Raw genomic sequence first — 21,517 nt, 5'->3', positions numbered from 1 at the left:
CAAGGTGATTCTTATATACCCTCCCCCCAAACTTCGTTTGGGGGGTATAAAAATTGTTCGTATTATAAAGATAACTTCCGTTAAATTTAAATTAATTTGTTTTATTGAGGTAGCAAAGGCATAAATCTAGACAGTTATAAATAGTGAAGGTGACCTTGAGCATCAGCTAAGTTTTGTTGTTTTACTTTTTTGAAAAAGATCATATAAAGACAAGATCATTCATAAATATAAAGTTTTCATTTAATTTTCCTGAGTGTTATGCGCAAGGATCCGAGACGTATATTGTTTTTGTCTTGTCTGTTTGTTGTCAACCCTGACCTTTGCTATTACTTTTGAACTATGAAAGATAGAGACTTCATATTTTTATGCATGTTCCACTAATTAAGTTTTTTCAAGTGACTAAATGATCAATGACCTTGTGAACTTGACTGTGACCTATATACTAAAAATAACGTTTTCGAATTTTTGCTATAACTTTTGATTCATGGGAGATAAAGCCTTTATATTTAATATATATACTCTACCAATTAAGTCTTCCAAATGCCTTCATGGTCAATGACCTTGTGATTTTGACTGATCTATATGCTAACTGTAGCTTTTTCGAACATTTGCCACAACTTTTGAACCATAGGAGATAGTGACTTCATATTTGGTATATATACTCCACTAATTAATTTTTCGAACATGGCATCAAAATCAATGACCTTATGAACTTGACTGTCCTATATGATAAAAATATTTTTGAACTTTGTTACCGTCGGGCGCATGGTGTTAAACATTGAAATTATACCTTTGTATTTCCAAGTAGAAAAGATGGAACACTTCTGCTCTTCTTCTTCACCACTGACAACTTCTTCAAAGCTCTTTGTTATATCCATAACCAAAATGTAGAAAGCTTTCGAACTCATGTAGATCTGGTGGCTAGCATAATATACAAATTGTCCAGCAAAGTCAATCATACTGACTCTTATCTCGTCCTCCTGTATGTCCAATATCTTCTTGATTACTTCAGAGGAAAGAGTTTTAACAACTATATCTTTGGCTTGAGTGTCTGATGTTTTGCGTTCGGCATTGCTCACCATAATTTGAGGGCTCTTTTGATCCAATTTAACGTTTGAAGTAGAGGGGAGGTTTATATCTTTTCCCTCATCCCTTGATTCATCCCTCCCTTTAGAAACATCGACTGTATCCTCCTTCTTGGGAAGGATATCCTTGTCCATCGTCATTTTTTGACCAAGAACTTCACTTTTGTCCTTACTCTTTGCAAGTGAAGATTTTGGAATCGTAATCAATGGTTTGCGAGAAAGGTTATCTGTGGCTAAGATGAAAGTTATAGTTCATTTATAATATCTTTTTGTTGTAAAATGATGTTATTTACTTAATATTTTACTGGTTACTTGGTTTAGTGGTAGTTTAAAGAAATGTACTTATTCTAAGAAGCATGTTAGTATTGTTTCCTAACATCTAATATCAATTTCATAACATGGCAGTGTTTCATCTTCTACGAAATCAAATTCAGACTGTTGTGTGCATTTCAACATTTATTTTATTTCAAACATAATCTTTCTTTTCATTATCAGCATGGTATAGACATATATATTTGAGTTTCATTGTAGTTTAATGAAATCCTGTCACCCGCCCCCATCCCCTAAATAATCCAACAGGAGACAAACCCTATCAAAAATACTAATGTATACTTTATAGTTATGTATTGTTCACTATAACTAGCTTAAGTTAATTATAGTAAATCCAAATTTCAAAATATCACCGAAGTCATATCATCGATATGCTATCTCAAAATAACATTGTTACGTTTTTCATCAGATTACTACTAGCAAATTCCATAAAAAACAGACTCTGAACACAGGTGCGTACGTATTCATAAGGTTAAATTTTAAGGATTTTAATAGACAATGAATGGTATTCCTACCTTTAAAAGATTTATCTTGCACACAAAATATGTGCTCGTGTACTTGAAGCCCTCTTGTTGATTCAATTGAATTAATTTCCTCGAGACTTTTTCCCATGAGGCTATACAAAAGTGTTGTTTTTCCTGCACCAACACATCCAACAACGATTCCTCTTGCATGGCGCACTATGGTTTTTTCAGTCTTCATGTGTTGCAGAATATCTTCAAGTTGGTTCTCAAGATCTGATAAAAGTTTGAAATAGAAAATTCTTAATTAAGGATTATAGGGGACCAGGATGTTAAATTTTTGACTTTCTATTATGAAATGGTATACATGAGAGTGTTTTTTCATTAGCAATATTAAACAAGATAATTGTAGAATAATGGCCTTAAAAATACTCAATCTCTAAGCATTTTTGCAACAAACCAACCACCCCCCCCCCACTCTCGCTAGTCTACAATTCTCGTAAATCATATATTTGATGTACGATTTTTGTTTCTAGAGTCTTTCTTGCATAACTAAGATACTAGTAACAGAAGAGCTCAGTCTGTGTGTATGAAAAAAAAAATCAACCATACAAACTTTTGAGTGAGCAAAATACTATTAAATTTGAAACCTGACAAGGATATGATATTTAGGGTAATTGTTAAACAGAATTAGTTCAAGATAATTAGGTCGTTTAAGTAATAACAAGAACATAGGTAATCAAAGATTACGAAGCTCACCTCGACGAATGTTATCAGTTTAAGTAATGCAAGTCTCACATCATATTTTCTTAATATTTAGTATTCATCCCAACAACAATATTTTTGCAAGTTGTGTTTAACCCCTTACATGGCATATACACATTTCTAAGCCTGAAGCATGAAAAATATGTATATGTATAGTGTAAACAAATATTCATAACTGTTAATAATGCAGATATCAAGGTCTTCAAGTTCATTCGGATTGATCTGTTCCCAAAACTTTAACCAAGTCTCTTGTATGGAAAATATAGGTCAGATCCAGCATCTGAAGCAAGTCTGATAGTGTCCATCCTTAGATACATCCCATGCAAGTTTGGTTTAGCTAGGACTTATAGTTACTTGGGAATGAAAATGTAGGTCAGATCCAGCATCCGAAGCAAGTCTGGTAGTGTCCATCCCTAGATACATCATCCATGCAAGTTTAGTTTAGCTAGGGCTTATAGATACTTGGGAATGAAAATATAGGTCAGATCCAGCATCCGAAGCTAGTCTGGTAATGTCCATCCCTAAATGCATCATCCATGCAAGTTTGGTCCAAATAGGGCTTATAGTTACTTGGGAATGAAAATGTAGGTCAGATCCAGCACCCGAAGCAAGTCTGGTAGTGTCCATCCCTAGATACATCATCCATGCAAGTTTAGTTTGGCTAGGGCTTATAGATACTTGGGAATGAAAATATAGGTCAGATCCAGCATCCGGAGCTAGTCTGGTAATGTCTATCCCTAGATGCATCATCCATGCAAGTTTGGTCCAAATAGGGCTTATAGTTACTTGGGAATGAAAATGTAGGTCAGATCCAGCATCCGAAGCAAGTCTGGTAGTGTACATCCCTAGATGCATCATCCATGCAAGTTTGGTCCAAATAGGGCTTATAGTTCCTTTGGAATGGACCTGCTTCAAAAACTTTAACCTGGTCACTCATCTGGAAAATGTAGGTCAGATCCAGCATCCGAAGCATGTTTGGTAGTGTACATCCCTAGATGCATCATCAATGCAAGTTTGGTCCGAGTAGGGCTTATAGTTCCTTGGGAATGGACCTGCTCCAAAAACTTTAACCTGGTCACTCATCTGGAAAATGTAGGTCAGATCCAGCATCCGAAGCAAGTTTGGTAGTGTACATCCCTTGCATCATCAATGCAAGTTTGGTCCGAGTAGGGCTTATAGTTCCTTGGGAATGGACCTGCTCCAAAAACTTTAACCTGGTCACTCATCTGGAAAATGTAGGTCAGATCCAGCATCCGAAGCAAGTTTGGTAGTGTACATCCCTAGATGCATCATTCATGCAAATTTGGTCACGGTAGGGCTTATAGTTCCTTGGAAATGGACCTGCTCCAAAAACTTTAACCTGCTCCAAAAACTTTAACCAGGTCACTCATCTAGAAAATGTAGATCAGATACAGCATCCGAAGCAAGTCTGGTAGTGTACATCCCTAGATGCATCATCCATGCAAGTTTGGTTCAGGTAGGGCTTAGGGTTACTTGGGAATGGACTTGCTCCTAAAACTTTAACCTGGGACGCCGACGCTAATTAATAATATCTCGACTTCGTCGAGGTGAGCTAAAAAAGGGGTCGAGTTATAAAAAATAGAGACCCAGTCATCCAGAGATATAAAACGTAAGGATATGTTTTTATCTAAATGTGCTTTCGAATATATCATCAATAAACAATATATAATACATTTGTAGTAAGTACCCGTTAATACGAATACGTGTAATTCAGAACAGTGTTGTTTAGGCAAGTTTTACAGAAATTTTTGCCAATCCACTGGCTTAAGTTTAGGGGGGGCGAAGAAAAGTTAAATTTACCCATACTTAACTACTGCTTATCGAATTTCTGCATCTATCGTTAAAAATATCATTGTCTCATTGTGTCACTATTATAGCCTGTATTCATGAACCCATGTGCATTTAAAATGTTTAAATATCTATTCAATCTTTAGAGTCAAACCTTATCTGTTCATAAAGCCTGTCTTACTTTGAAGAAGTTGATGTTATTGTGTTTATAATCACGATCATCAAAGTGTCTTGCAGTTATAAAGTGTCATTGTTACAATTTTAGATTACAAAACAACACAGCGAGAAATTAGATAAATAAATTTTGTGGTATTAGATTATGCGTAAAGATCAACTGATAATGTTATGAAAAAAAATGAAATAAACACATTTTATGCCCCGCCATGAATATGGTCGGGATATATAGTGTTTGTAATGTCCGCCTTTCGTCCTTCTGTCTTTCCGTAAAACTTTGCGTTTAGTTCTGTTTATTTCTCAGTTTCAAAGAAACTATATCCAATATAATTTTATCAAACTTCACTTTCTGATAGACATTGATAAGTTCTATGCAACTGCATCAACATTTTTTACCTTGACCTTTCCTATGACCTTGACCCCACTTTTCTGAAATTGGTGTTTAGCTCAGTTTAACACATACAAGATGGTGTTTTCAAACTACACATATTTACACATACTGATGAAAGCTATATAAGTGCATCACCTTTTATGACCTTGATATTTTTTTTTACCTTGACCTCACTTTTCTTAAATTAGTGTGTAGCTCAGTTTTAAACATGCCATTCAAGATGGTGTCATCAAATATGTTGTTACATACTGATGAGAGCAATTAAAATGCATCAACAATTTTGACTTTGACTTTCATTTGAACTTATCCTCACATTTCTTTAATAAGGAAAAACTTTATATGCTGATCCATACTTCTGTACTGATGTATGCGATTCAGATGCATTAACATTGTTGATCTTGAGCTCCGTTTTATCAAATTGTGTTTAAGTCAGTTCTAATTAAAGGAATCATTCTAGATATTTTTTTTTTATCAAACTTGATATGTTGATACATATTGGTCAGAGATATGCAACTGCAACAGTATTTTTGACATTGACTTTTGTTTTGACCTTGACCTCACTTTTCCTATATTAGTGTTAAAAAAACTTCATAAGCTCAACTATATTACCTTTTTTTTTACCTTAACGTTTCATTTGACATTGACCTCACTTTTATCAAATTGTGTTTAAGTAGGTTAAAAAAACCAATTTATAATTATTTTTTCAACTTCATATGCTGATACACACTGATGAGAGCTTTTCAATCGTATCAAAGTTTTTATCCGGCATTTCTTTTGGTCTTACTTCACTTTTAAAGGGGTAAGTGATAAACTTCATATGATGATATATATTGATGTAAGCAATTCAAATAAATCAACATTTTTCACCTTCACCTTTTATTTAGGCCTAACTTTTATCAAATTGTGTTTAAGTAAGTTTAAAAGAAACCATTTATTAATATTTTGTCAACTTCATATGCTGCTGCATACTGATTAGTGCTTTTCAACTTTATCAACAGTTTTTGACCTTGTTAACAATTAAACTGCTCACTTTTATGCAAATATATTTTTTGACATTTTGATTTGTACTGATATAAAGTTAACAATTAAACTTTTTTAACTTTATGCAAAATTCACTATTCAAGAATTTATTTTGATCAAATTTGTTTGTGTTATTTATCCTTAATCAAATTTAATACACTACAACAAATTTTCATATTGCTTTACTAATATACCCTTGGCGGGGAATTCATGTCATATGGACATATTTCTATTTGAATTATTAAATTTTGTGCGTCGATCTGAACGCAAAATGTTATGACATAAAATTAAGGAATCACTGTTTACTTAGTTTAGTATGCCAGGGACATCAACGATAGTGGGAAACATAAGCTTCGCCCTTTATGCATAAATTATCCCATGTTTCCCCCTCTTGTTGAAGTCTCCGGCATACTATAGTCCTTAGATAGTTATTTATTTTATTTCCATTCCATTGTGAAATAATTTAATTTGAGTTGTAACACGTCATTTGATTGGATAGAAGATTTTATCCATTTTGCCTACGCCACAATGAGTTAACTTAAAAAACGTATTAGTCCATTTGACGTTACTTTAAAATATGCTATATTTGAAGCCTTTTCGGGAGAAAAAGTTATTTTATCGTCTACACTGAAATTAAGTTATAAGAAATAAAGCTAAAATCAACTTATGTTATACGATACAACATAAATTGGGGTAGTTTACGCTTTTGGAATTCCCATTGGTACCAATTGCGCTCCGTTATTAGCAGACTTATTTTTATTTTCATGGAAGCTAAATTTATGCAAAATCTTATGCATGGAAAGAAGAAAAGCTTTAAAGAGTTTTGGAAAAGTAAACCCCTTCCTCTTTTTACGTCATTTTCAAAGCTTATTTGTATGGAGGAACTTTCAGAATGAGTTAAAATTCCATATTTTATGGAACTATAATGTCCTAAAACACACCTGAATTAAGGGGAATTTTTTCGATTTCAAATGTTCATATCAAAAGCATGTTTTCTCTGTCACGCTTAGGTCGGAATTCGAGGTTGCGCCGCATTCATATTATACTATTGCTTGCAACAACATTACTACATGTACTTTATTAAAAAAAATGATTTCTGGTTTATACTACAGATAGAAAAGATGATGCTAACCAACTAATTTAAAATTTGTTTATGCACCTAGAGCGGTTAAAATTTTATGGCGCTATTCAACTACTTTTTTTTTATACCAACTCGTACATGTCTGTAGTTATAGCATATCATGAGTTTCATGAGCGCTGGATACAATGATATAAACACATTAAATGGACACAAAGAAACGTGTAAAAGGTGGAGAAAAGCAAAATTAACATGCATACCAAAAAAGGACGATTTTACAATAATCACTAAGGAAATAATTAAAACATTAAAAACATTCACATCAGATAACATTTTCATACCAGGCTCTAAAACCGAAAATATGCCGTATTTATATCAAATTGCTTTACACAATTTAGACTTTTGGGAGAGCAACCTCTTATCGACAGATTTTTAATCCTTCTTTGAATTTTCATTCCAACCATTCAAGGATCCGGGTTAAGGATAAATAACACAAACAAACTTTTTTCAGAAATCAGCATTATTTCTCATAGATTTACATTTAAATTGACAACCTAAATAATGTTTACAAAGTAGAGTGGGAGAATTTTACAAGATTTTGTCATAAAGTTAAAAAATTGTGCAAAATTTTGTATGGAATTGTATAGAAGGCAAAATAAAATCTCAAATTTAAGCACCAAGGAAAACCTACGATTTCTTTATATTTCAGGGATTTCTTATTTATATATCAATACAAATCAAAATCAGTCAAAAAATATATATCAACCCGCGCATCCATTTTTTGTTTGTGGTAAGTACCCTTAAAATAAGTCCTCAGTACCCCATTTATTATCATAAAAGGCGACTAAATGGAGCGGTCCTTCGATTGAGACCGTATAAAACGAGGCCCCGTGTCACAGCAGGTGTGGCACGATAAAGATCCCTCTCCGCTCAAAGGCCGTAAGTGCCGAGCATAGGCCTAAATTTGAAGCCCTTCACCGGCAATGGTGACGTCTCCATATCAGTGAAATATTCTGGAGAGGGACGTTAAACAGTATGCAATCAATCTATCAATCAATCAACCAACCATTCAAGTTGTGTTTATTCACGTAAGAATTGTCCTTAATGCCGTTTTAAACCTAAATATTCATGGAGTTTACAAAAAGTTTGTTTTAAAAAAAAGCTTAAAACCACGTGTTTTTTATTTTATGATCGGCTCGTCAAAATGCCGTTATTTGATTGGTCTTGAGGATTAGCACCTTGCTTATACTGTGTATTTATAGAAATTCACAGCAATCGTTTTTGATATCCAAATGAAATCAAATCGTCAAGACCTGATTAATAAATTTAATTTTCTTCATCTTAAGGACAGACGAGACGTTCCTTAATAATAGATATATTTTTCTAAAAGTTTGTCGTTGAAGTATTCCTTACAAAAAATTGAGGTACCTTACCAGGCATTTCTGCAAGATACCAGGGTAAGTTTTTCTTATATAGTTCTTTGGGGAAGAAAAATAATTTTCCAATTTCAAATGTTTAAGTTTGTTGATTTTTAAAAAAAACCCTTTTAAAACTGATTTAGAAATCAAAAAGTTATCAAAAATTTGAATATTTTTCATACATTAAGAATATATACAAAACAGATTTTGAGGAACGTCTCGTCTGACCTTAAATGTTCCTTTATTTTCTGTTTATATACATATATTGATTCAGAAACAGAATTTAGTACATAAAATATCCTAATTTTAGTTAGTTTCTATATAAAGATATTGACCAAATTTACTAACTTTTCGAAGTTTTCTTGTTTTTATCCATATTTTATACTTAAATTAGTTTTTTAAAAATAAATTTAATAATGAAAAAAATGTACCGGTAATGCACCCAACGCGCATATTTCATCTTATGAAGAAAATCCGTAAAAAATAATAAATATATAAAAAAATATCTATGCATGTTCAATACTTTTTTGATATAAATACATATCATCTTGCACGATAGTAGGCGCCAAAGTATAGAACAATATTTACATGCTTAATGTGTTTCATAAAGTTTCATTGTTTTGTTTGTTTGTTTTTGTAGATATTATGTTAACAGCTAAAACATTTGGCATTTACAAAGATAGCTTTATTGTATATAAATAAAACATTCAAACATGATACTATTTCGTATCTTACATAGTCCCAGTATACGTAGTTTCATACCAGATGCATAAATATCATACTTTGAAATCATAAATTTTCGTGATTTTCGTGGAGGTGGGGGGATTTCATCGTTTTCAAATTATTTAGAGAGCAAAGAATTTATGTCCAACAATTTTTCATCTACGAGTTCAAATCCCAACGAACCAATAGTTTTTATTCTAACCACAAAAATTTGTCGCCAGGAACATATTTGTGTTACTTACCATACTGAGGCTCCTCGCAAATATATTTGTATACATCTACTCTCGGGTGAGCGGCTGATCCAATCCACAGCAAATCATTGTCTTTATCATAACTAAGGCCCTTTGGTATATCTACCTCTTGCGGTTTTGTAAGAATCAGTGATTGAAAATTGCCATCTTTGTCAATCATCTGAACTGTTTTTGACCAGTAATCACACACCAGGATTTGTGACAGCGCGTTTGTACAGATTCCACTTGGAAAAAGTGATCCGGGCTGATGACCTGTATAGGTGAATCGATAATTACCTCCATTATCTGTCACAACTATGGAACCTTGACCTAATGTTATAATGTCAGCCACAATTATATCTCCATTGCAATTTTCTGTGATGTAGTGAGGCCACCTATAAAGTGTTCGACCTGTGTTGTCAAGTTCTATGGTTTTGATATTTGTTCCAGTTGAATTATATTTGATAACTTTGCCTGCATCAAATATACCTGTCCACGAAGCGGGACCTTTATACATTCCGACCAGCAGGTTTCCATCGGAAGGAAAGACACACTGTGGTTTCCATGGTTTTTTGAACTTTATAAATGTACTCTTACTGTTATCTGTAGACAGCTTGTTTATATCAAACTTTCCGTCTATATAGATTAATTCACCAGTGCTACTCACAGTGTGCATTCCCCATGCTCCATAAGCTAGATCTGTTAGATGATCAAGTACTTCACCTTTTGTATTTGTCAAGATGAGGTTGCCATAACTATCACTGATCCAGACCCGGTCTGCCGTCAGACGGGAAATATGCCATACATGTCTAACACCTGGTGCACTGAAAAATTTCTCTTTCTTCAATTCAGGCATCATTTACGCATTTTCTCTTTGTCTGTTTTCTTTTGCTTTCTTCTCTTTACAACCTCTTGTTAATTTTTTCGTTCAAGTGGATTTCTCTGCAAATCACAACATTGTGTATGATTATTCACATTTAAAATATTTACAAGTCAAAAATTTCCCTTCATTGGGTAATTCTCTTTAAATCCAGTTCAAAGTACCAAGGTGATTTGAGGAATGAATTAAGATTTGTGTGAGTAATTGGTATGAATTACTGAATTATAGAGACTTGTCACGTAGGCATATTTGCTAGCGCGCTTCATGGAAAAAATGTCTTGGTTCAAGTCTTGTATGATTCACACAATAATAATTCACACTAAACTTATAAACATTCCTTATATTTACATTTCTCATGTCTTTAAGCATCTAAAATATACTCAATATTTAATTTTCTAGCTGCCTTCTTTCGCTGCGTTTTTCTAACTTCTCTAGCGCACGTTTTTCCGTAAATATATTCTATGCGTGAGTATACACGAAAATGTATTTCAAATCAATTTCACTGTTGGTTTACTAGAAAATAAGCAAATGTTAATATCTCCACGTATTTTAAAAATATATTCCACACTACATTTTGTATATTTAATATGCTTTTTCCCAACACGTAATAGAAATTAACATCTGGACCAGTAACTTGTTTTAGAGCATAGAAAAGCAAATAATTTATAATTTCTCCACATTTATAATTTTCGACACCTATTGGAATCATTCCGCACGTTAAACAAAAGAATTTAAGACAGCGTAGACAGCTGTTGTTTTTTTTTCCATACAGGCTCGTCAAGAATGTGTGCAATTCAGTACTATGAAGCGCATTGAAGTGGTAAAATTTTCCATTTGGATGAAACGTTCTGAGTCATGTTTTGACCGTCAATTATAACATAACGACACGCCCATTTCTTTAAAAACGAGAAAGAAATATTTGTCGTTATGTTTCAGGACACTCCACTTTCCACGACAAGCAACATTAATTACACTAAAATGAAGATTTTTAAACAAGAAAAAACTATATATAGAGTCTCCGCTTCTGTAAAACACGCATTGCAACGAATTTGTACATTATTATGATTTTTTTTGATTGGTCGTCATATTTATGGAATACCTGTTGTACAGGTATTCGATTGAATCATTTGACCGATTTTTCTTTTCTAAAGAAATGGTCGTGTCTAAAGATAGCTCAAAACGTTCCATCCAAACAGAAAACTTTACCACGTCAATGCGCTTCATTGTATGTCATTTAGAACATTTTCTGCTTTCCAATGTAAGGTTTGAATAACAATATATCGCTAAATACATAATCTATGAATATTGTGCATGCTTTTCTTTAATATATATGCGTTGAAATATTTGTCATACATTCAGTGTATTTCTATAATTAAAGACAGTACCTGTCTTTGAAAAGAACATGACTTAAATTCCGGAAATTTGAACTAGACTTCTTTCGAATTTAACACCCCTATTCTATTGTTATTGTGCTTTAAATTCAAAACACGTGGTTTAGGTTGACAAATGCAAAGGTTATAGGGTAGAACCGGTCATTAGATAAAATTGGCATAAAACGGGAAATTGCGATTTCTTTTGATAACATGTCCTGTGGAAAATATGTTTCCAGACCTTTCTGAAAGACTTTCATGATCTTCAACAGAAAAGGGTTGCTGAAAGGGGGAGGGAATGTTAAAATAACAATATACTTTATCTTTGCTTTTTTTTTTTAAATTTACGGTGAAAAACTGTAATTTACTGGTGAAAAATGTGTAATATCATCTACACTGACAAATCTTTGTTTGCCCTATATGGCTATCGCTATTAATGCGCGCAGAGGATCTTATCTCGAGCAACTTACAAATCGATGAAAGAATAGCAACGTTTATGCCAAATACATGTTTAAAATTTACTTCAAACAAATGGTTCAGGTCAATCTTTAATCATTCCAATGGAGTGCAAAATAAAACAAATGTTATTGTGACCAAATACAAAAGTTTAAGAAACTATAAAAGATGTCACGGGCATTTTTAATTTGTTGTTAAATAGAAAAAATACGTTTAATAAAATATAGTTTGTGTCAAGTTCACTACGAATACCAGCGCTTCAAGGGTAAGGAAAAATAGCAGCATCTCTTATGAATTTAAATAGACAAAACAAATGTTACATAACTACTCTCATGATCACGTGATCTGGTCAGAGAATCTACCTGAGAATGTATTTACCGAGAGTACAACAAAGGAATAAATGCAGAGCAAATCGCTTTGTATTATGAATTTGAGAAACCTAGGCTTCCACTTTATTTCACAAATGAATGGTTTTGTCATTGTGAGCATGAAAATAATAGAATTTAAAAAATGCTTTTCATTTACGAAATGGATGTAAAAATTATCTTTGTGCCTAATAGACCGTCATAAAAATATCCTTTTTTCATGCGTATAATACATGTAGTATTTGTAGTAACCGATAATTCTCATTCAGCTGATTTGTCAGTTAAAGTAATGTTAATTCCTCAACTGACGCCACAAATATGGTCCCGGTTCCCATGGAAATCATTTGTTCATAAAGAATTTTTGATTCATGACTGCAAAATATTTCATCCTAGAGAATACTTATTTAAGTTTGAATGAGTTCAAGAAAGATCAATTAAAGTACATTTCTACATATATTATACACAGTGTAGGGTGGTGAAAAATAAAACACAACATAACTTTTCCTTTTACCGTGTCTCAAACATTTGTGCCTCATAATTGGGAGATATATTTCAATATTTACATGGGGTGGTCAAAAAGCTCGCGAACTATTTCTATATCTAAAAAAATTGGTACACACATAGCAATACAAAAGTTCTATAAATAGCATAGGGTGAAAAAAGTTTTGCTCCATGTTTGTGAGGTCACAATGTGAAAATGACGTCACTATGTAGGTCACTTGTGAAGAAAATTGGTTGTCTCAGTCGTCCTCGTTCAACAAACGACATTAAAATTTATCGGTATATCTTAGAAACAGTAGCGTATAATAATTTGTACACAGTGTATTAAGACAAATGAATTCCTATTAAATTAATAAATGATTGGATTGATCGTTTTCGTAAAGGAAGGCAGATGACTAAAAATGACACTTGTTATGTAGCCTGGTGAAAGCAAGTTTGAAAAGAGATGTATTTCTAATTAAACAATTTGCTATCAAAGACGTGTAATTTACACATTAAAAAATAGTTGAAAATTTTAAAAATAGTATAATTATTCAATACCTAATATATAGTTTACTTTAAATTTTAAACATATTAATTTTGATAAAAAGGAGGCACCCAGACCAGACCAGACCAGAGACAGAAGATTTGGGTTTTGATGGTTGCCATGTTTATTTTTGGAAATGATATTCTTATCCACCCATTCTGTTGTCGATATTTGACACTTCTGACTAACGAACTGTTACTGTTATAAAAATTAACATACATGAAAAGAAATATAAAATTCAGATAAATCTTTCAGCTTTTGTGCCAGAACGCTACAGAGGGGGTTACATGACCGCCTTTATCACGTGATTCGCTCATGAGCAGAACGGTGACAGATGTGCATTTAAACTGGAGAGTACAAATTCAAAATATAATCAACACTGAAACCAAATATTGTTTCTTTAATGGAAGTTATTTAATTAGTTCGCGAACTTTTTGATCACCCTTCGTATATAAAAAGTGTACTTTTACAAGAAGACTATGGAATTCGACAAATGAAACTCTGAAAGTAACAATCCCCTAATGCAGCGGTCCTTCCCAAATTGTTAAAAATATAGGTAAATTAAATATCAAAGGAGATGTGAAGACGTATCATGGAAACATGTTACAAAGTAAACAGTCGGAAAGTTCATATTCATCCAATACTGTTTTGTTGCTAAGAAAGACAATGCATGTTGATTTTGTGTCGAATCTAAAGCCCTAAATCGCAATTCTTTGTTTGATGCTGGGCCCGGCGATGTCGATGGAATTTCTGCTAAATCATTGTGTCATAAGTGTTTCTCGGAATTACATCTGTCAATTGTTGAATTGTGTTTTTGGAAACAGACAGCGACGCTTCGACACATACATTTCTCCGGAGGAAGGTTGCAAATGCACTGGCACATTAGCAAAGCGGAATGAAATGGTTATATGTTGACGATGTAAAGTATCATTTGACAGAATGTGGAGTAATTTGCTTTGTGGATGAAAGTGATCGTATGTATTCATTTGAACTTTTTATACACTTAAGGGATAAACTTAATGGTTATGCAAGTATGTAAAATATAACACAATTCCAATGAAAAAATGGATTGCTTTTAAATTGTCAATTTTTTTTAATATGACATCATTTATATTAATTGATATATGTTTTATTTACAAAATTGCGACCTAGGCAGAGCATGTTATGTGATATGAACGACTTTTTATGCAATTAAGTGGAGTGTGTTAACCAAAATAAAAGAAACCATATGCAATATAATGTACTACTGTTCACAAGTTGAACTCATGTGAAACAAAGCATTCTTTATCATATGTGAATATTTTACTTAGGCACCTGACATTTGTTCAGTCAAAGTAACAGCAAATTTTAATGAGGTGTTAATTTAATAACACAATTAAAGGTGTCTTTTAAACAATATAACTGAATTGTCATCACAAAATTTCCACAAATGTTCAACCAAGCCTCTTTCTTTGCTCCTCACAAAGATATTGACAGTAGTGAAGAAAAAACTTTAAGAGTACTATGCAACATTATATTCCAGAATGTGTGTGGATCATATGTGGATACACACAAATTCTGGGGAACTTTTTGACAATTTGAAATCACAAGATTTTATCAAAATTAACAGGTTAAAAACTTAGACTTTTCAACTTTATACTCAGCCATTCCCCACGAAAAATCAAAGTCCAGGGTTTTTGATATCATTGACAGCTGCTTTTGAATAAAAATGGAAGTCGTGAATTTACTTACCTGGTCATTGTTCATTTGCAAAATTACTTTGTTAAAACACATTCTGCTTGCACAAACAAGTATTCTGAGATTGACATAAAAAAGATGCTTGAGTTTCTGATTGACAATATCAATGTGGTTTTTGAAGACAAGCTATTCCACAATCTATTGAAATTCCCATGGGTAATAATTGCGCTCTGTTATTAGCAGACGTATTTTCATATTCATATGAAGCAGAATTTCTGCATAATCTTTTGCGAGAAAAGAAAACACTCGCTGTGGGCTTCAACTTGACATTCAGATATATCGACAACGTATTGTCAATAAATAATGGTAATTTCAATTCTTACGTCCTTACTACAAATTCTGGTGAGCTTGAGATAAAAGATACCTCAAAGTTTAACACATCTGTTTCATGCTTGGATATTTTACTTTGGAACACGTTAATGGTAATCTAACAATTAAGCTATGTGATAAACGTGATAACTTTAACTTTTCTATCGTCAACTTCCCTTATATATGCAGCAATATACCTTCATCACCTGCATACGGAGTATATTTATCTCAGTTGATTCGATACGCATGAGCAAAAACGAGGTAAATTATTGACAAATAAGTTGATGAAACAAAAATATCAGCAGTCTCGTTTAAAGTCATCATTTTTTTAGTTCTATAGTCTATACAATGACCTTATCAGCAAATACAATTTATCATTGAGTCAAATACTAACCAACGTTTTTCATACTAATTTTTAATCCGTTATTTATACACTAAATTGACAACCGATTTTTCCGTTATTTCCCGATCATGATAAGGACTGTGTGACCGATTAGCAGGGGATGCTCAGTCCCCCATGGCCCCTGAAACCACCTCTGATGTTATGGGGGTCCGTGTTTGCTCTGCTCCTATTTTGTATTGTTTTATGGACGTTGAGATAAAATTCTGTTCATTATCTCCGTATCCTTCTAACCCCGTGAGGATCCGGGTTAGAATAGGCCCTCAGTTCCCCCTTGTTTGTCGCAAAAGGCGACTAAATGGGGGCAGTCCTTCGAATGAGACCGTATAAACCGAGGCCCCGTGTCACAGCAGGTGTGGCACGATAAAGATCCCTCCCTGCTCATAGGCCGTAAATGCCGAGCATAGGCCTAAATTTGCAGCCCTTCACCGGCAATGGTGACGTCTCCATATCAGTGAAATGTTCTGGATAGGGACCTTAAGTAGTATACAATCAATCAATCAATCCATATCCTCCCACAAACAAGATTCTGAATTTGATTTCGAATTCCTCTAACGGAGGTCCACAAAATATCATACATACTACATCTACTCACGGGTATAAAACTGCATTGCAGATGCATACCGGTATTTTTCGTAATTATTACACCTTGAAAATCCATCAAAGTGATTGAGCAAGGTATCTTTATATACTCGGACATATAAGATTAAAAAAAAATGGACAGCCAAATTTTACAAAGCGTTTTGACACTTTTAACGGACAGTGAATGAAATGAGAGGTAAAGTATATGTCACTCTCCCAGTAATATCAGCTTAATTTTGCAGTGACGTGGCGTTAATTTCAATTATAAAATTGTTTAGAGACGTTAGTATTGCGCTTTTAAATCTTTTAGTACTTGGGAGTATTATTTCAATGTTTGATAGTTCAAAGCTGATCACGATTCATATAAGGGATGTTTCAACCATTTGAGTTCGAAATCTTGCTATATCTGAGAAACCTTATATAAAGGGCCTAACCTTTAGACACTGTTCAGTGTAATCAATCGTCGGAGTGACTTATGGTATACAACCTTGGTAGAAAATGTAGAGACAAAAAAACTGCGATTAGCTATCTAATGCAGGTAAGATACCAAAGAAACTTACAATTATAGCTTTATAGGTGGTTTTAGTATCAAACAAACACAGATACACGTGACTGCAATAATATCTAAACAAAGTTAATGTAAGATAACCAAAACACGGGTCGCCAGGATCATACAAAAAATACAAAGATAATGATCCTCCTCATCATTATTTTAATGTCAAAACAACGTATTTTGGTTTCATTTCATTTGATTGAATAGATCGCTGAAACAGTGCAATTTTCAATATTAATGAAAATGTTTACGAAATGTAAACGAGCAAAAATAGAACGTGCTTCATGAAGTGTTTTTATTCTAAATATACTTGATCATTAGGAAACACCGAATCTTTGTATATCATTTAAAAAAAGGTAAAGTATTATTTGCTGTTTCTATGCTTTGATACAAATATGCTCTCAATGGAACTCGTTACGAACAACCCTCGTACATAAACACTTTGCTTTTTTTTAATATTTCTGGATCCTCCAATGTTCTTTTTGGTCTTCTTTATGATGTTATATAGACACAAAACAACTTTTTTTTCGCTGCCCCCTGATATCCAGAATGATTATTTTTTTCCTTTTTAAATCGTCTTTATGTTTCTAGATATTGACACCATTTGAACGAAGTGATGCATTACAGGAACATTTATGATCTAAATGAAAAAAAAAAACAACTTAATCTAAATATTAAGATTTTATTTATAAGAGGTATGAATATAACCACTTTTAAAGTGTTCATCTAGTAAATGAGTTAATTTGGACCCTGCTTTATGAAGGTGGCCAAATTTTACTTTGTTGCTTTCCTAATGCTGGTAAATTTCAAGATTTTTTCTAAATTTTTACTCAGGTGATTTGAATCTGTTGTCAGAATATGTTTACCAAATTTAATAAATTATGATATGTTCAACTGAACATATACGTGAAATTAAACGGCAATTTTTTGACTGACCGTCGTAATATTTTTTTTTACTTTTGCTGCAAAGCATGACAACATGATATTCACACACCTTCACAGATACATACGGATCCCCTCTCCCACATACCATCCCTTATGCGCACACCCTATTTTTTTTTTACTTGTATAGCTTTTTGAATTTTGTATGTTACTTAAAAATACATATTAACGCAACAATATCATGATTGATTAATTGACTGTATATTGTCGAGTCGGCAATTATTGTCATAATTAATGTTAACACAAGACAACCTTTAAATCATACGATAAAGAATTACTGATTGAATTCATTTACACAATCAACAATAGAGTTAATATTTAAATTATGTCTGGACAGACGCACAAATTTCAACCTCAACAAAAATGGACAAACATGTATTTCTTAGTCTTCAAAAGAACATTTTTTTTTTCATTTTTTTTACTGACACACACTAATGAATTTTACTTTATAACACAAATTACAATTTCTTTAAGCATTTGATTCTTCTGCTCAAATGTTTGGCAATTTTACTTGTCGGGCTTTGCAATGGAGCTTTCTTTCATAACTGAGAAATTCATAAACTTTTGTGATTCATGCAGAACGGTGTTTTACTTATGTAAATTAGCTAGTTAGTTGTGCGATTTCTTTTGTTAAAAGTGTGGGTTATCTGTATTCAGATATAGAACGACACTGTGACTTTCTGATATATCATATTTCTTCAACTGAATAGTTGTGTCCTTGTTTAGAATTAAACATTGAAATATACACCAAGTTTCATTCTTCTACAGTCACGCAAGATTGTTGTGATTTGATAGAACTTTAATTTTCGTCTTCAGTCTATCAAGGAAGGTGGGTTTTACAACGCGAGGCGAATGTAGATTGAGAGAAACCCTGATTATATCTGTCTAATTCTTTAACTGCATGTTGTAACAGATCGATATCTTTCATACACTGAGACAAAATACGTTTAATTGACCACAAGTCCATACACTTACAAATCTGTTTTTCTTTTTTCATTAACAAGATTGCAAATTGATCAGTATTATGACGTTACAAAGAAAAGATATCGATATATAAAGTGGTGTATGCAATACTTTTGTAAAATGATTCTGTTTTAAAAATCAGTTGACTTAAGAAACTGTCTAAAATGGGTTTTATTTCAATTCATATAAATCGTCGTTGAATTTTCCTAAAAACCTTAAGAGAACAAATATTATGAAAAATATCATGAATAATCCAAATTTAAAATAAAAGTCAATCAATATGAAATCATAATTTTTACGAATAAAAGTAATTTTTTTTTATTTAACTCCGAGCCAATAATATACAGTTTACAATCATGTAGGTATATTGAAACTCTAATATAGCAAAAATGCCAAGTACAAGCAAACACTTTTATTCGTTATAGAGTTAATGAGCTATTTTTCTAAAAAAAAAAAAGAAAATAAAATGCATTACAACTGTTTACAGATATGTAGTCAATTCATGTGATGTCTTGCAGCACGTTAATTATATATGGAAAATACGTAGATTCATGTGATACACAACCCAAATACTGTGTTCATTATGTCTATTCTCAACATGTAGAATACGTTACGTCATTTTTAACTTATTCATTATCAGAGAAAAGAGTAATACTTGTTAAATTCTACAAGAAGAAACCATGTGATATCTTCAGTTTGAGTAGACAGAGGTACTTTCGAAGAACCATTATATATTAATATGGTTTTGTTGACATATGATATTTATATCACATAATTACCTAGTGAAATTGATAAAACATTATTTACACATAATTATGATAAATTGTGTACATATAATATTCATATTGCATTGATAATGTTTACATGCGGTATTGATATCCTGCGTTTTTTATTCGATATATAGATATGAAATATTGATAATTGATATGAAAATCTTTTAAGTAATACTGCAGGGACAATTTACAATTAGAATCAGTATGACACTGCTTACGATTTTTATAAAAATTAATTAAATGAATAAGGATGTGGAGATAACGAACCGTATTCAATATCAAAGTCCATAAAACAAAACAAAATAGGAACAGAGCAAACACGGACCTCAGAAACATCAGAGATGGGATAAAATGCCATGGATATAAATATGTTTGTTGAAATGTTATTCTTTTGAAGAATGTATGGAAATTGTGCATAAATCAACACACTCAGAATTCATCACAATGCTCTTTCTTGTTTTTATCTGATTATCGCAATCCAATAAGAATGTCAAAATGTTGAAAACGTTAAGTAACTATGAGTCTACAGTAGATATATAGCCAGAGCTTATTTTTCATTTGCTAACATATTTTGTTTGGTAAATTGAATGTTTTTTAGTATTGAAAAAAAAAAAAATAAAAAAGCATCATGAAAACACATCGAGACTGAAAAAATTAAAATTTCTTGCATTTCCTGAGCACAATGATTAATTTTTAGGCTAACCTGATGCATGATTTGAGACAAAAACAAAAAAGTGGGCAACGGCATCACTGTTTTCTTAAGGATCGCTTGAAATGAGTCATTTTGAGGTTTTTCTGTTAAGAATTTGGAAAAGTATCAAATTATAACGCCGTTATATTTTGAAACTGGTCTTCCTTTATACCATATTTTTTCATAGTTTACGACATTCATTTACTCAACTCATGATAAAGCCAATTTCATACTTTTTGAAAACATTTAATTTAATCCAAAGGCACAGTAAAGCTCTAATTGTACCTTTTAGTTAAATAGCTATCTAAAATTATCAATAGCACTTTTCACGCAGTACATCATACGTGTATGATAAAACCAACTGAACATTTTTTGGTTGAAAGAACAGATCTGAAAGAAATGTATTATCATCACTTTCATTAAGACATAGATCAGCAATCTGCTATTTAGGGCTTCTTTGCTCTGATAAATAGCCATACTTTTTTCTATTGACCATTTTCCCCATTCGACATTTAGCAAGCAATTAAAAAACTGGTAATCTTTCTCTACAAAACATAGTTTCACCTACCAAGTAAGTTTTATCATGGAAAATTAAGAAATATTTCCTTCCTGCAACTTCCCTCATGTATCACACATAAACAGATTCCGTAATTCAAGATCGTTTTATTGAGTTGCACATACATCTATTATTATATTTTGAATGAGCTTTTAAAAATCTGAGGGGTGCTTATTATTAGTTCCTCTAAATAATTTAGGAAGGACAAAACGTTTAAAGTCTCTGTATTGTTAGGTGTGTCAAACACATGAAATAATTTGAATAGTCTCAAATTTAGTTTTATTATTTTTTTTATACTAACATTACGTATGAGGAAGATTATTTGATTGGAGGAGCAGCTAGGAATAAAAAAAAAGTAGGTTTGTAATTTGAGATTGACAACTGTCTTTTGAAAACATCAAATCAATTATGCTAAATATAATAAAAGAT

The sequence above is a fragment of the Saccostrea cucullata genome, unplaced genomic scaffold (assembly GCF_032062105.1).
Source record: "Saccostrea cucullata isolate Sc308-1 unplaced genomic scaffold, CSIRO_AGI_Scuc_v1 ctg973, whole genome shotgun sequence".
NCBI lineage: Eukaryota > Metazoa > Mollusca > Bivalvia > Ostreida > Ostreidae > Saccostrea > Saccostrea cuccullata.
This window is presented reverse-complemented; position numbering follows the sequence as displayed.